The sequence below is a fragment of the Gossypium raimondii genome, unplaced genomic scaffold (assembly GCF_025698545.1).
Source record: "Gossypium raimondii isolate GPD5lz unplaced genomic scaffold, ASM2569854v1 Contig00271, whole genome shotgun sequence".
Classification (NCBI taxonomy): Eukaryota; Viridiplantae; Streptophyta; class Magnoliopsida; order Malvales; family Malvaceae; genus Gossypium; species Gossypium raimondii.
Genome location: NW_026291371.1, coordinates 20,001 through 37,500, shown reverse-complemented (window position 1 = coordinate 37,500; position 17,500 = coordinate 20,001). Strand labels below are relative to the sequence as shown.

Here is a 17,500-nt window from a genome sequence, read left to right as displayed (position 1 = left end):
CAGGAACGGGTTACCTGCTCTTAACGGTCAAAGCGAACCCTTTCATTCTGACATTCTGAATTCTTTAATTCGGAATGAATCAAATCTCCTCAAGTAGGATTCGAACCTACGACCAGTCAGTTAACAGCCGACCGCTCTACCGCTGAGCTACTGAGGAACAACGGGAGATTAGATCTCATAGAGTTCAATTCCCGTTCTCAACCCATGACCAATATGAACTCGAAGTTTCCTTCGTAACCCCCGGAACTTCTTCGTAGTGGCTCCGTTCCATGCCTCATTTCATAGGGAACCTCAAAGTGGCTCTATTTCATTATATTCCATCCAGATCCCAATTCCATTTTTATATTGTCATTGACATGACATAAGAGATGTCGGTTCTAGTCTATCTTTTCTATTTCTATATATGTATATGGAAAGTTCAAAATCATCATATAATAATCCAGAAATAGAAAAGAAAAAGGGAGGTTAATGATGATTTTAAAATCTTTTATACCAGGGAATCTAATATCCTTATACATGACGATAATCAATTCGGTCGTTATGGTCGGACTCTATTATGGATTTCTGACCACACTATCCATAGGTCCCTCTTATATCTTCCTTCTACGAGCTCGAGTTATGGAAGAAGGAGAAGAAGGAACCGAGAAGAGAGTATCAGCAACAACTGGGTTTATTGCAGGCCAGCTCATGATGTTCATATCAATCTACTATGTACCTCTGCATTTAGCATTGGGTAAACCTCATACAATAACTGTCCTAGCTCTACCGTATCTTTTGTTTCATTTCTTCTGGAACAATCACAAAGACTTTTTTGATCATAGACGTCCTACCAGAAATTCAATGCGTAATCTTAGCATTCAATTTGTATTCCTGAATAATCTCATTATTCAATTATTCAACCATTTCATTTTACCAAGTTCAATGTTAGCCAGATTAGTCAACATCTATATGTTTCGATGCAACAACAATATGTTATTTGTAACAAGTAGTTTTGTTGGTTGGTTAATTGGTCATATTTTATTGATGAAATGGGTTGGGTTGGTATTAGTCTGGATACAACAAAATAATTTAATTAGGTCTAATGTACTTATTCGATCTAATAAGTATCTTGTATCAGAATTTAGAAATTCTATGGCTCGAATCTTTAGTATTCTGTTATTTATTACCTGTGTTTACTATTTAGGCAGAATACCGTCACCCATTCTAACTAAGAAACTGAAAGGAATTTCCGAAACGGAAGAAGTGGGGGAAAGTGAGGAAGAAAGAAACATAGAAATAGAAACTATTTCCGAAGGGGGAGGGGCTAACCAGAAACAGGGGACCGAAGAAAATACTTCTTCTTACCTTTTTTCGGAGGAAGAGGTGGATCCGAGCAAAATGGACGAAACAGAAAAGCTACGAGTGACTGGAAAGAAAAAAAAAAAAAGAAAGGGCGAACTCCACTTTGTTTTTAAAGAGACATACTATAAAAATAGACCGGTTTATGAAACTTCTTATCTGGATGGGAATCAAGAAAGTTCGAAGTTAGAAATATTAAAAAAAAAAGAAGATAAATATTTATTATGGATTGAAAAACCTCTTGTGACACTTCTTTTTGATTCTAAACGATGGAATCGACCTTTGCGATATATAAAAAATGACCGGGTTGAAAATGCTATAAAAAATGAAATGTCACAATATTTTTTTTATACATGTCAAAGTGATGGAAAAGAAAAAATATCTTTTACGTATCCACCCAGTTTAGCAACTTTTGGGGAAATGATACAAAAAAAAATATATTTTTTCACACCAGAAAAATTGTTTTCTGATGAATTGTATACTGATTGGAGTTTTATCAATGAACTAAAAAGAAGAAATTTGAGTAAAGAGTTTATAAAAAGAGTCGAATCTTTAGATAAGGAATCTTTTGATCTGGGCATACTTGAAAAAAGGACTCGATTCTCTAATAATGAAACTAAAAGAGAATACTTGCCTAAACTATATGATCCTTTCTTGCATGGACCCTACCGCGGAAGAATCAAAAAATGGGGTTCTCCTTTAAGCATAAATCAAACTTATAAAAAAAAAAACACGGATCCGTTTTGTATAAATAAGATTCATGCTCTACTTCTTACTACTGATTATCACGAACTTGAACAGACACTAGATACACTCAATAGAAAATCATTAGCAACAGAAAAAGAACTCTCTTTATTGACATTGACAGAAGATGAACAGGAAATATCGATTCCGAGGATCGAGTCAAAATTTTGAAATTTTTATTCAATATAGTTATAACTAATCCCAACAATCAAACAATTAGAAAAAAATCTATTGGAATAAAAGAAATAAGTAAAAAAGTTCCTCGATGGTCATACAAATTAATCGACGATTTAGAACAACAGGAGGGCGAAAACGAGGAAAATGTAACAGCAGAGCATGAAATTCGTTCAAGAAAATCCAAGCGCGTCGTGATTTTTACTAATAACCAGGCAAACGCCGATACTTATACTAATACCAAGGATGCTAATGATCCTGATCAAACAGACGAAGTGGCTTTGATACGCTATTCGCAACAATCGGATTTTCGGCGCGACATAATAAAAGGTTCCATGCGTGCCCAAAGGCGTAAAACAATTACTTGGGAGCTGTTTCAAGCAAATGTACATTCCCCTTTTTTGGACAGAGTAGACAAACCACTTTTTTTCTTTTGATATTTCTGGACCGCTGAAACGAATATATCGAAATTGGATATGTAAAACAAAGAATCAAAATTTATGATTATACAGAAAAAAGATCGAGAAAAAGACGAGGCCAAAAGAGAAAATACAAAAGAGAAGAGAAAATGAGGATAGAAATAGCAGAAGCTTGGGATAGTCTTTTACTTGCTCAAGTAATAAGGGGCTCCGTGTTAATAACCCAATCAATTCTTAGAAAATATATTATATTACCTTCACTGATAATAGTTAAAAACATTGCCCGTATGTTATTATTTCAATTTCCTGAGTGGTCTGAGGATTTAACGGATTGAATCGAGAAATGCATGTTAAATGCACTTATAATGGTGTTCAATTATCCGAAACAGAATTTCCAAAAAACTGGTTAACAGACGGTATTCAGATAAAGATCCTATTTCCTTTTTGCCTGAAACCTTGGCACAGATTTAAACTACAACCCTCTCATAAAGATCCAATGAAAAAAAAGAAAGGTCAAAAGAATGATTTTTGCTTTTTAACAGTTTGGGGAATGGAAACTGAACTCCTTTCGGCTCTCCTCGAAAACGGCGTTCGTTTTTTGAGCCTATTTTTAAAGAACTAAAAAAAAAAAGAAAAAAATGGAAAACGAAATGTTTTATAGCTTTAACAATTTTAAAAGAAAAAACGAAATTGTTTCGAAAAGCTTCAAAAGAAACAAAAAAATGGATCACTCAAAGCATTCTATTTCTAAAGGGACTAATAAAAGAACTTTCAAAAATAAATCCAATTCCATTTTTTGGGTTGAGAGAACCATATGAATTGGGCGAAACTAAAAAGGATTCGATAATCAGTAATAAGATGATTCACAAATCATCCCTTCAAATTCAATCTATGGCGTGGACAAATTATTCATTAACAGAAAAAAAAATAAAAGATCTGACTAAGAGAACAAACACAATCAAAAATCAAATACAAAAAATTCTAATTATAAAAGAGAAGAAAAACGAATTTCTAACTCAAGAAATAAATAGTAGTTCTAACAAAATAAGTTATCAGGATAAAATAGTAGAATCAGCAAAAAAATTTTGGCAAATAGTAAAAAGAAGAAATATTCGATTAATCCGGAAATTCTATTTTTTATAAAATTTTTCATTGAAAAGATATACATGGATATTCTTCTATATATCATTAATATTCCAAGAACCAATACCCAACTTTTTCTTGAATCAACAAAAAATCATTGAGAACTTCATTCACAATAATGAAGCAAATCAAGAAAGAATTAATAAAACAACTAAAAATACAACTCATTTTATTTCAACTATAAAACCTCACTTTCTTCACTTTCTAATATTAGTATTAGAAATAAAATGAAAAAGCTTTTTGTGACTTATCCTCCCTCTCACAAGCATATGTATTTTACAAATTATCACAAACCCAAGTTATTAGTTTTTATAAATTCAAACCTATCCTTCAATATCATGGAACATCTCTTTTTCTTAAAAATGAAATAAAAGATTATTTTGAAGAACAGGGAGTATCTCATTCCAGATTAAGACATCATTATGGGTTAAGACAGAAAATCGTTTGGCATTCTGGAATGAATGAATGGAAAAACTGGTTAAGGAGTCGTTATCAATACGATTTAGTTCAGAATAGATGGCTAAAATTAGTACCAAGACAATGGCGAAATAGAGTCAATCAACACTATCTGGCTCAAAATAAAGATTTAACAAAATGGGATTCAGATGAAAAAGAAAGATTAATTCATTACGAAAAAAAAAATGATTTTCAAGCAAACTCATTACTGACTCAAGAATATAAACTGAATCAAGAACAAAAATATAAAAAATCTAATTTAAAAAAAAACTATGGATATGATTTTTTATCATATAAATCTATTAATTATCAAGATAAGAGGGACCCGTATGCTTATGGATCACCATTCCAAGTAAATAAGAGGGAAGAGAGTTCTTATCATTACAACATGGATAAACAAAATTTTTTGATACATTGAGGGATATCCTATCCATAATTATCTAGGAGAAGGCGATATCCTAGATGCTATGGGGAATTTTTCGCACAGAAAGTTTTTAATTGGAGAATTCTTCATTTTGTCTTAGAAATAAGGTCGATATTGAGTCCTGGGTCGATACCAGTACAAAGAGTAACAAAATATTAAGACTGTGGTTAAGAATTATCAACTAATTGATAAAATGGACCTTTTTATTTCACAATTTATCAAGATCAAGAAGCAACCCATCCAATAAAAAGGAAGCCATTTTGATTGGATGGGACTGAATGAAGAAATACTAAGTCATCCTATACCGAATCTAGAACTTTGGTTCTTCCCAGAATTTGTGCTGCTATATAATGCATATAAGGTTAAACCATGGATCATACCAATAAAATTACTTCTTTTCAATTTTAATGGAAATAGGAACATTAATAAAATATTATTGAAAATAAAAAAGGGACTCCTTATAGCACCAAACGAAAAACAAATTATTGGATTAGAGAATCGAAATCAAGAAGAAAAGAACCCATAGGTGAAGGGATCTTGTATCAGATGCACAAAACAAGGAAATTTTAAATCCGTTCTCTCAAACCAAGAAAAAGATGTTGAAGAAGATTATGATAAATCAGACAAAAAAAAACGTAGAAAGAAAAAGCAATACAAGAGCAACACGGAAGCAGAGCTTGATTTCTTCCTAAAAAGGTATTTGCGTTTTCAATTGAGATGGGATGATTCTTTAAATCAAAGAATAATCAATAATATCAAAGTATATTGCCTCCTGCTTAGACTGATAAATCCAAACGAAATTGTTATATCCTCTATTCAACGGGGAGAAATGAATCTGGATATTTTGATGATTCAGAAGGATTTAACTCTTAGAGAACTAATGAAAAAAGGAATATTGATTATCGATCCAGTTCGTCTGTCGGTAAAAAATGATGGACAATTTATTCTATATCAAACTATAAGTATTTTGTTGGTTCATAAAAATAAACACCAAATTAATCAAAGATACCAAGAAAAAAACTATATTGATAAAAATCATTTTTATGAATTTATTGCAAGACATCAAAAAATGACTGAAAATAAAGACAAAAATCATTATGATTTGTTTGTTCCTGAAAATATTTTATCCCCTAACCACCGGCGAGAATTGCGAATTCGAATTTCTTTCAATTCAAGGGATAAAAATGGTATGCATAGAAATGCAGTATTTTTAAATAATGTAAAAAACTGTGGTCAAGTTTTGACTAAAAATAAACATCTTGGTAGTGATAAAAAGAAACTAATTAAATTAAAGTTCTTTCTTTGGCCCAATTATCGATTAGAAGATTTAGCTTGTATGAATCGATATTGGTTTAATACTAATAACGGCAGTCGTTTCAGTATGATAAGGATCCGTATGTATCCGCGTCTGAAAATTCGTTAATGGTCCATTTTAATGGTCCATTTTCCCCTATATTATGTATGTATCGTGCCGGGTATATGAAAACAAATAGATGGTCACAAGGATTGTCTTACATTTTATTCTGATACACGATACTAATTTAATGACATACATATCAATTAGATCGACAAATGAATCAACAAAATCCTCTTATTTGAACTCTCAAATTTTCTTTTTGTAGAAATCTCTCACTCTTTTGTATCCCTATACGAATCAAATCGAAACCCGGATTGATTAATTTTATTTGAAAAATGATAAAGTTCATAACGAACTTAAAATCATCGTGTATATCAAAATGACTGGTATTATTATTACTGATCAGTAAAATTCACATTCAAAAAAAGGGGGAAATTTTTTGGTTTTATGGTAAAAAATTCATTCATCTCAGTTATTTTTCAAGAAAAAAAAGAAGAAAACAGGGGGTCTGTTGAATTTCAAATAGTTAGTTTCACCAATAAGATACGAAGACTTACTTCACATTTGGAATTGCACAAAAAAGACTATTTATCTCAGAGAGGTCTACGTAAAATTCTAGGAAAACGTCAACGACTGCTATCTTATTTATCAAAGACAAATAAAATACGTTATAAAGAATTAATTGGTGAGTTGATATTCGGGAATCAAAAATCGTTAATTTGCAAATTTTGAATTAGTCGATTTATTAGATTTTCATTTTGATGTACTTGTTTTCGTTTTCAACAATTCATGTAAGAATGAATCGAGGAAAACTTATGAATCTATCAGCTACAGAAAAGACCTTATGATAGTCAATATGGGGCCTCACCACCCATCAATGCATGGTGTTCTTCGTCTCATCGTTACTCTAGATGGTGAAGATGTTGTTGACTGTGAACCAATATTAGGTTATTTACACAGAGGAATGGAAAAAATTGCGGAAAACCGAACAATTATACAATATTTGCCGTATGTAACGCGTTGGGATTATTTAGCCACTATGTTCACGGAAGCAATAACCGTAAATGGACCAGAACAGTTGGGGAATATTCAAGTCCCTAAAAGGGCCAGCTATATCAGAGTAATTATGTTGGAGTTGAGTCGTATAGCTTCTCATCTATTATGGCTTGGACCTTTATGGCAGATATTGGTGCACAGACCCCCTTTTTCTATATTTTCAGAGAAAGAGAATTAGTATATGATCTATTCGAAGCTGCCACCGGTATGAGAATGATGCATAATTATTTTCGTATCGGAGGAGTGGCGGCCGATCTACCTTACGGCTGGATAGATAAATGTTTGGATTTCTGTGATTATTTTTTAACAGGAATTGTTGAATATCAAAACTTATTACGCGAAATCCTATTTTTTTAGAACGAGTTGAAGGGATAGGCGTTATTGGTGGAGAAGAAGCAATAAATTGGGGTTTATCCGGCCCAATGCTACGAGCATCTGGAATCAAATGGGATCTTCGGAAAGTTGATCATTATGAGTGTTACGACGAATTTGATTGGGAAATCCAGTGGCAAAAAGAAGGAGATTCATTAGCTCGTTATTTAGTCCGAATCAGTGAAATGACGGAATCTATAAAATAATTCAACAGGCCCTGGAAGGAATTCCGGTGGTCCCTATGAGAATTTAGAAACCGATGCTTTGATCGAGAAAGGGATCCAGAATGGAATGATTTTGAATATCGATTCATTAGTAAAAAACCTTCTCCCACATTTGAATTACCGAGACAAGAACTTTATGCGAGAATGGAAGCCCCAAAGGGAGAATTAGGAATTTTTCTGATAGGGGATCAAAGCGGTTTTCCTTGGAGATGGAAAATTCGCCCGCCGGGTTTTATCAATTTGCAAATTCTTCCTCAGTTAGTTAAAAGAATGAAATTGGCTGATATTATGACGATACTAGGTAGCATAGATATCATTATGGGAGAAGTGGATCGTTGAAATGATAATTTATACGACAGAAGTAGAAGATATCAATTCCTTTTACACATTGGAATCTTTAAAAGAGGTCTATGGGATCATATGGATGTTGGTCCCTATTTTGACTCTTGTTTTGGGAATCACAATAGGTGTACTAGTAATTGTATGGTTAGAAAGAGAAATATCTGCAGCAATACAACAACGTATTGGGCCTGAATACGCCGGTCCTTTGGGCATTCTTCAAGCGCTAGCAGATGGAACAAAACTGCTTTTCAAAGAAAATATTCTTCCATCTAGAGGCAATACTCGTTTATTTAGTATTGGACCGGCTATAGCAGTCATATCAATTTTACTAAGTTTTTCAGTAATTCCTTTTAGCTCTCGCCTTATTTTAGCCGATCTCAATATCGGTATTTTTTTATGGATTGCCATTTCAAGTATTGCTCCTGTTGGACTTCTTATGTCAGGATACGGATCAAATAATAAATATTCCTTTTTAGGTGGTCTGCGAGCTGCTGCTCAATCGATTAGTTATGAAATACCATTAACTCTATGTGTTTTATCAATATCTCTACGTGCGATTCGTTGAAATAGAAACTTTTATTTTACCTATTCCTTTCGTTCTAGAAAATAAGTTGAGTTGATAAACTAAATTAGATAGTTATATATGAGTGAAAGAAAGCAGCTTATAAATTCGCAGTAAATTAAACAAAAAAATGGAATCTCATTTCCTATGTACAAGAGGTAAGTGGAAGAAAACGTAAGCGGAAGAAGTCTTTACCCCAAGACGGGTTGATTAGTCAATCTAGCTTGAAGCGGGCTCAAAAGATCAACTGTATAGAGTTTTCGCTATCCTTTGTATGGATTCCCATACATGTATTGCTAAACAAACGGGGATTGAACAAAAACGAGTGGATGGTTAGGAACACCAAAATACATAAAGGATTGGTAATGGAGATTATGTAAATTATATAAAAAGAGACTTCTGGATAACATAAAAAGAATACTAATTGGGGCTTTAAATTCGTAGAAATGACTAGGCAGTACTCCCCATGATTCCGGTCCAGAGTATCCTCCTATCTGCCGATTAAAGTAATGACTATCAGGAACGAAATAATCCTTTACTATTTTTAGTTTAAGCCCCATTCGTGATTTTATCAGATCCGAAAGCAGAATAGGAACGAAAAAGAAACAATAAAGAATAAAAAAGAAATCTTTTTTTTTTCTTTCTTTCATAGATATAGAGAGATCTAATCCGTGTCATGATTTATGAGCTAATGGAATGTTTCATTTTTTTCGTAATAGAAAACAATGGGTTGAAATATCTATTGATATTCTACAAGAAGTATTTTATTGAAGGCTTAAGTTATTACTCAACTTGAAATTATGAACGGGCGAGATCAATTCAGAAGCATTTATTTTTTATTCTTCAGAATATAGCAGACAGAATTCCATTGGTATAATTTTGGACCTTCCAATCTATTTTTTCTCTATCTATTCTACAACCATACGAAGATAAATAATACTGATTCGGTCCTAAAATTTATTTGTGACCCACGAGGAGCCGTATGAGGTGAAAATCTCATGTACGGTTTTGGACTAGCGATGTAAACAGTGATGGTATCATCGACTATAATTATCTAACAGTTCAAGTACAGTTGATATAGTTGAGGCGCAATCAAAATATGGTTTTTGGGGATGGAATTTGTGGCGTCAGCCAATAGGGTTTATCGTTTTTCTAATTTCTTCTCTAGCAGAATGTGAGAGATTACCTTTGATTTACCAGAAGCGGAGGAAGAATTAGTAGCAGGGTATCAAACCGAATATTCAGGTATCAAATTTGGTTTATTTTACGTTGCTTCCTATCTAAATCTATTACTTTCTTCGTTATTTGTAACAGTTCTTTACTTGGGGGGTTGGAATATTTCCATTCCGTATGTATTCGTCCCTGAGCTATTTGAAATAAATAAAATAAATGGAATCATTGGAACGACAATTGGTATCTTTATTACATTAGCTAAAACTTATTTGTTTTTGTTTATTTCTATCGCAACACGATGGACTTTACCTAGGTTAAGAATGGACCAATTATTAAATCTCGGGTGGAAATTTCTTTTACCCATTTCTCTGGGTAATCTATTATTAACAACTTCTTTCCAACTTCTTTCACTGTAAAGAAAAAAAGAATATGAGATTCATGACTTGGTTCAAACAAGAGAAAGAAACAAACATAAAATTATTCATAGATATTCACGATATGTTCCCTATGGTAACCGGGTTCATGAATTATGGCCACCAAACAGTCCGAGCAGCAAGGTACATTGGTCAAGGTTTCATGATTACCTTATCCCACGCAAATCGTTTACCCGTAACTATTCAATATCCTTATGAAAAATTAATCACATCAGAGCGTTTCCGCGGACGAATCCATTTTGAATTTGATAAATGCATTGCTTGTGAAGTATGTGTTCGTGTATGCCCTATAGATCTACCCGTTGTTGATTGGAAATTTGAAACGGATATTCGAAAAAAACGATTGCTTAATTACAGTATTGATTTCGGAATTTGTATATTTTGTGGTAACTGCGTTGAGTATTGTCCAACAAATTGCTTATCAATGACTGAAGAATATGAACTTTCTACTTACGACCGTCACGAATTGAATTATAATCAAATTGCTTTGGGCCGTTTACCAATGTCAGTAATTGACGATTATACAATTCGAACAATTTTGAATTCAATTCAAAGAAAAACTCAGTAAGTAAACCTCCTGTTCTATTAAAGTAAAGAGAAATTTCCCATTCATTCTTTTAAGGTTCCGTTTTGGTTTAAGTTAAAAGACTGGTTGGTTTGAATTAAAAAAAGAATGAGGCCTTTGGTCAATAAATAAAAATTCAATTACAAATTAACTGGTTGATAAGAATTTCGGATTCCTTTTTATTGAAAATAAAACTATATTAATATATTCGTAATTATTTCGAAATATATAGTTTCAAAAAACAAAATACCCTTTTCTTTTGAACAAACAAAAAAGAATCAAAAACGAAACTGTCCAATAATTGTGCTTAGAGCAATTCACGCCTAATAGATTAGGATTTTATTCAATTAGGAACGTATCATAAAAAAAAATTCCTGGTCGGGTCAATAAGATCATGAAAAGCATTTCGATTTATTTATCTCTTATTTTACACAGAATGGATTTGCCTGGACCAATACACGATTTTCTTTTAGTTTTTCTGGGATCGGGTCTTATATTAGGAGGCCTGGGAGTGGTATTACTTACCAATCCAATTTATTCTGCCTTTTCATTGGGATTGGTTCTTGTTTGTATATCCTTATTTTATATTCTCTCAAATTCTCATTTTGTAGCTGCTGCCCAGCTCCTTATTTATGTGGGAGCCATAAATGTTTTAATCCTATTTGCTGTGATGTTCATGAATGGTTCAGAATATTATAAAGATTTTAATCTGTGGACCATTGGGAATGGCCTTACTTCGTTGGTTTGTACAAGTATTCTTGTTTCGCTAATTACTACTATATTAGATACATCATGGTACGGGATTATTTGGACTACAAGATCAAATCAAATTATAGAACAAGATTTGATAAGTAATAGTCAACAAATTGGAATTCATTTAGCAACCGATTTTTTTCTTCCATTTGAATTCATTTCAATAATTCTTTTAGTTGCTTTGATAGGTGCAATTGCTGTGGCTCGTCAGTAATAAATCTTTCTAACTAGGAATAGCAAGCAATCAAAATGAAACCTTTTTCTGTTTTTTCTGTCTTATCGCATCCATTTTCTTTGAATTCTATTTGAATATTGCTCGTGTATAAAATAGAAATTCGTTTATTCGATATATTTCCAATAGATTCTTTTTTTTTGTTATACTCTAGTCAATCAAATCTGTTGAATTATTGTTCATATTAATAATGAATCGAAATTGATAAGGAGTTGGTCAATGATGCTCGAACATATACTTGTTTTGAGTGCCTATTTATTTTCTATCGGTATTTATGGATTGATCACGAGTCGAAATATGGTTAGGGCTCTTATGTGTCTTGAACTTATACTGAATGCGGTTAATATAAATTTTGTAACATTTTCTGATTTTTTTGATAGTCGGCAATTAAAAGGAAATATTTTCTCAATTTTTGTTATAGCTATTGCAGCCGCTGAAGCAGCTATTGGATCAGCTATTGTGTCCTCGATTTATCGTAACAGAAAATCAACGCGTATCAATCAATCAACTTTGTTGAATAAGTAATATTAATAATATTAAATTATAAGATTCACCAATTTGAATTAGCATGTACAATATGTTGGAATCTACATCATGTTTTCGAAAACGTAAGAAATCAAAGTATCTTGGTCCTTTCTTATGAGTTGATCCTGAAGGAAATTGATTAGAAAATTTCTGGTAAATCGTTGATTCATCTGGTGTTTAACTATATTTATTTACAAGTTTACTAGATTGAAATTTTATGATGTTCAAAAATTTATCGATCCCATGTCCCATTCAGTAAAAATTTATGATACATGTATTGGGTGTACTCAATGTGTCCGAGCCTGCCCCACCGATGTGTTAGAAATGATACCTTGGGATGGATGTAAAGCTACAAAATTGCTTCCGCTCCAAGAACAGAAGATTGTGTTGGTTGTAAGAGATGTGAATCCGCTTGTCCAACGGATTTCTTGAGCGTTCGAGTTTATTTATGGCATGAAACAACTCGAAGTATGGGTCTAGCTTATTGATACGGTCCAGAAAACCCTAGTTGAATACATTTTGAATCCATTTGATTTTTTTTACTGAAAACCCGTGCTCAAAAAAAACCTTTTTGAGCACGGGTTTTTCTGGTCCAAGTGTATCTTGTCTTTACCACGAATTATTTTCCTTGGTTAACAATAATTGTATTTTTACCAATATCTGCAGGTTCTTTACTTTTCTTTCTTCCTCATAAAGGAAATAAGCTAATGAAGTGGTATACAATATGTATATGCATTTTCGAACTCCTTCTAACAACCTATGCATTTTGTTATCATTTCCGATTGGACGATCCATTAATCCAGCTGGCGGAAGATTATAAATGGATCAATTTTTTTGATTTTTACTGGAGATTGGGAATAGATGGACTTTCTATAGGGCCCATTTTACTGACAGGATTTATCACCACTTTAGCGACTTTGGCGGCTTGGCCAGTTACTCGAGATTCGCGATTATTTCATTTCCTGATGCTAGCAATGTACAGTGGTCAAATAGGATCATTTTCTTCTCGAGACCTTTTACTTTTTTTCATCATGTGGGAGTTCGAATTAATTCCCGTTTATCTACTTCTATCCATGTGGGGGGGAAAGAAACGTCTGTACTCGGCTACAAAATTTATTTTGTACACTGCAGGGGGTTCCGTTTTTCTATTAATAGGAGTTTTGGGTCTCGGTTTATACGGTTCTAATGAACCAACATTAAATTTTGAAACATTAGCTAATCAATCATATCCTGTCGCACTGGAAATAATATTCTATATTGGATTTCTTATTGCTTTTGCTGTCAAATCGCCGATTATACCCTTACATACGTGGTTACCGGATACCCACGGGGAGGCCCATTACAGTACTTGTATGCTTCTAGCCGGAATTTTATTAAAAATGGGAGCATATGGATTAGTTCGGATCAATATGGAATTATTACCCCATGCGCATTCCATATTTTCTCCCTGGTTGATAATAGTGGGTACAATGCAAATAATTTATGCAGCTTCAACATCTCTTGGTCAACGGAATTTAAAAAAAAGAATAGCCTATTCTTCCGTATCTCATATGGGTTTCATAATTATAGGAATTGGTTCGATAACTGATACGGGACTCAACGGAGCTATTTTACAAATAATATCTCATGGCTTTATCGGTGCTGCACTTTTTTTCTTGGCAGGAACGAGTTATGATAGAATGCGTCTTGTTTATCTCGACGAAATGGGCGGAATGGCCGTTTCGATTCCCAAAATATTTACGATGTTCAGTATCTTATCCATGGCTTCTCTTGCATTACCGGGCATGAGTGGTTTTGTTGCAGAATTGATAGTCTTTTTTGGAATAATTACCAGCCAAAATATTTTTAATGCCAAAAATACTAATTACTTTCGTAATGGCAATTGGAATGATATTAACTCCTATTTATTCATTATCTATGTCACGTCAAATGTTCTATGGATACAAGCTATTTAATGCTCCAAGTTCTTATTTTTTTGATTCTGGACCACGAGAGTTATTTGTTTCGATCTCTATCTTTCTACCAGTACTAGGTATTGGTATTTATCCGGATTTCGTCCTCTCATTATCAGGTGAGAAGGTCGAAACTATTCTATATAATTATTTTTATAGATAGTTTTCATGAATAAAAAAAATAAAAAAGGAATCCTATGGTTTTTAAAATTGGTCGTTGTACAATGAAAAAGAAAAAAAAGAAGTCTTTTTTCTTCTCTTAAGTTTAAGTTAAGTAAAAAAGGTAAAAGCATTAAATTGAATTTTAATCAGACATCTTTGGCTTTTGTTAGAACCTTTTGAATCGCTCCACTACTTGATTCAAAAGGTTCTTGACAGCTTACAATAAGTTTTCTTATACTTATATATAATATATACGCCGTCCTGTGTTAGTATTTGTTAGGCCTAGCCTCTTTATTCAATTCAATTAGATGTTAATTTAATGTAAATGAACCATAACTATGTAAACCTATTCCTAATAGATTGACCCCAAAATAGCATATCCAAATTATAAGAAATCCCATAGAAGCCACAAGTGCGGAATTTACACCTTCCAAATTTGTATTTGTTCGGGTATGGAAATAAATCGCGAATACGGTCCAAGTAATAAACGCCCAAGTTTCCTTTGGATCCCAATTCCAATATGATCCCCACGCCTCATTAGCCCATACGGCTCCCGAAAGAATTCCTATGGTTAAAAAGATAAACCCGAGACTAATAATACGATAACTCCAACGATCCAATTGTTGAGTCAATTGATATCTGTAATAATTTTTAGAAGAAAGAAAATAAGTGTTTAGTAAAACATTGCTTCTTTCATTCATGTATTGGATTTTCCCAAACGAAAATGCAAAATTATTGTTTTCACCAATAATCTTTATGGCCTTTCGAAATGTAATGACTAGAAGAGCTACTGATAATAATGATCCACATAAAAGAGCTGCATAGCCTAATACCATCATACTTACGTGCATCATTAACCACTGGGATTGGAGAGCAGGTGCTAATATTGCGGATTGATGCATTTTGGTTAAAAGACCCGAAGTTGCAAAGCCTTGGGTAAAAATAGCACTTGGTGCGGTTATTGCACTTAAATTATTTTTGCGCTTTTTAAATTTAAAATAGGAAACCATATGAATAAGGGAGAAACCCCATGAAAGAAAGATTAATGATTCATATAAATCACTTAATGGGAAATGTCCTGAATAAATCCAACGAGTGACTAATAATCCTGTTATACAGAAAAAGGTGACTATCATGCCCTTTTCTGATGAATCATATAGTCCTACGACTTCATCTACTAATAAGAATAAGGTTAAAAAATGAATTGTAATTACAATTGAAACGACTGAAAAAGATATATGAGTTAATATATGCTCTAAAGTTGAAAAAATCATAAAAATTATGAAAAAAGCCTGGGTTTCTCGATTTTATGGAATGGAAATCAGGAATGAAATTCATTTTCATTATAGGACTTATTCTATCTCTTTTAGAAGATACTATGCCGCCACTCGGACTCGAACCGAGATGCTCTAGCACTGCTTCCTAAGAGCAGCGTGTCTACCGATTTCACCATAGCGGCTTGCTCGAAATCATAATAACCCATTTTTTAGTCAATCGTCGAGATTGAAGGTGAAGGGGTCAATTCAATGTAAAATGTCAAATTTGTTAGGAAGCATTTAATTTTTATTGATAAATAACAACTCGTTGAAATAGCAATTTGAAGGTTCAAAAGGAATCTTTAGTATTTATTGTATCATTTTATTTATTTAATTATCCTTTCTATTTAATTAGGTCGTCAATAGAGATTTTTTAGTTTGTGTTTTCCTAAAAGAGAACTCCTTTATTGTAACTAAACTAACTAGTTGTAACTTCAATTCATAGATAAAATTCAACAAAACAAAAAAGGGTTCTTTATCATTTTCATTTTTTAACGATTCATTTCTCATTCTTTTGTATGATTTTTATGAATCTATAAAAAAATGCTTATTAATTGACTGAATAAATGAATGAAAAAATATGATTTGTAGAGATCACAATTTCAGCACCACCCCCAACAATTTCAAAAGATTTAGGTCATTTTTGTATTAATCGTTAGCATTTTGCGTTTGTTTTAAGGATTTATCAAACCAACTAGATATTGGGTTGTACCCGTTACGTTATATAAAAAGCGTTTCGATTCCTGTCATAATTGTACCATACTTCAAAAAAGTATTTCGAATTTTGAATTCTAAAAATATGTCTTGATTTATTTTCTTACATTTTCTTATACAAACATAGGATTTCTTTAGATCACTTCAAATTGATACATTATTTGTATATCCACTAAATTAGAAAAGGGGTTTTCTCCATTGGGTTGAAAACAGGGGAAGGAGATATAGTAATTCAGAGAAATAATGATTCATAAAGTTACAAAATTGAAACTAAATGGGTTAGTTTCGACAACCCAGTTAAAGCTCTTATATATATGTGCTCCATGATCCGCTATAGTATAAATAGAAAAAAATGATTATTCTATTATTTAATTATTAAAAATTGAATATTATAAAAATAACAAATTATTATAACCCTAACATAACAAATACAAATGGGCGATGGGGAAAATAAGAATCCCCGGAAATGAAAAAAAGATATTCAAAATTCAAAAAGTAAAACCTTTGTATCTTATTCGAGTTAAACCAATTCAGATTACTCCAAATTTATTTGGCGTACAAAAAACTTTTAGAATTCCCCGTAGAAAGAGATTTGGCTAATGAAAAGCTTTCAAGGCCGCCCAATATCCTTTCTTTTTCCAAACATTTTTCGAATACGCTTTTTGATGTAGAAGTACGTTTTTTGGAACTGCCATTCAAAAAAAGTTATTCAGTGCTATAGTTGGATGTCAAAGACATCTATTTTAAAACAAAACGATCGGTCTTTTGATGTCATTATTTATCTATTCCTATAGATTTTATAAATTATAATTATATATATACTACAATACAAATTGCATAAAAAAATGAATAGAGATGGGAAAATCGCATAAAATGCTTCTATTCTAGAACAAAAAACAATATGATATAACCCTTTTTATTTATATTCCATACACTATCCAGAAAAAAAGAAGAATTTGTATTTAATTTATTGGTACCTTTCTTTTTATATCTCCATTCAAATCTATAGGATAGATTAGGATCTATATCTATTATGATATATAAATCGAATTGATGAAATCAA

At 32.4% G+C, this 17,500-nt stretch overlaps 1 non-coding gene and 2 pseudogenes across 1 annotated transcript; 2 read left to right on the top strand and 1 right to left on the bottom strand.

Annotated features, from left to right (window-relative positions):
- Positions 1–85: 85 nt before the first annotated feature.
- Positions 86–157, bottom strand: TRNAN-GUU (transfer RNA asparagine (anticodon GUU)). The gene has a single exon. It is a non-coding gene; the product is annotated as a tRNA-Asn (tRNA).
- Positions 158–455: 298 nt separating this feature from the next.
- Positions 456–6,330, top strand: LOC128037726 (protein TIC 214-like; annotated as a pseudogene).
- A 540-nt stretch (positions 6,331–6,870) lies between these two features.
- On the top strand, positions 6,871–9,403 carry LOC128037728 (NAD(P)H-quinone oxidoreductase subunit H, chloroplastic-like; annotated as a pseudogene).
- The last annotated feature ends 8,097 nt before the right edge of the window (positions 9,404–17,500 follow it).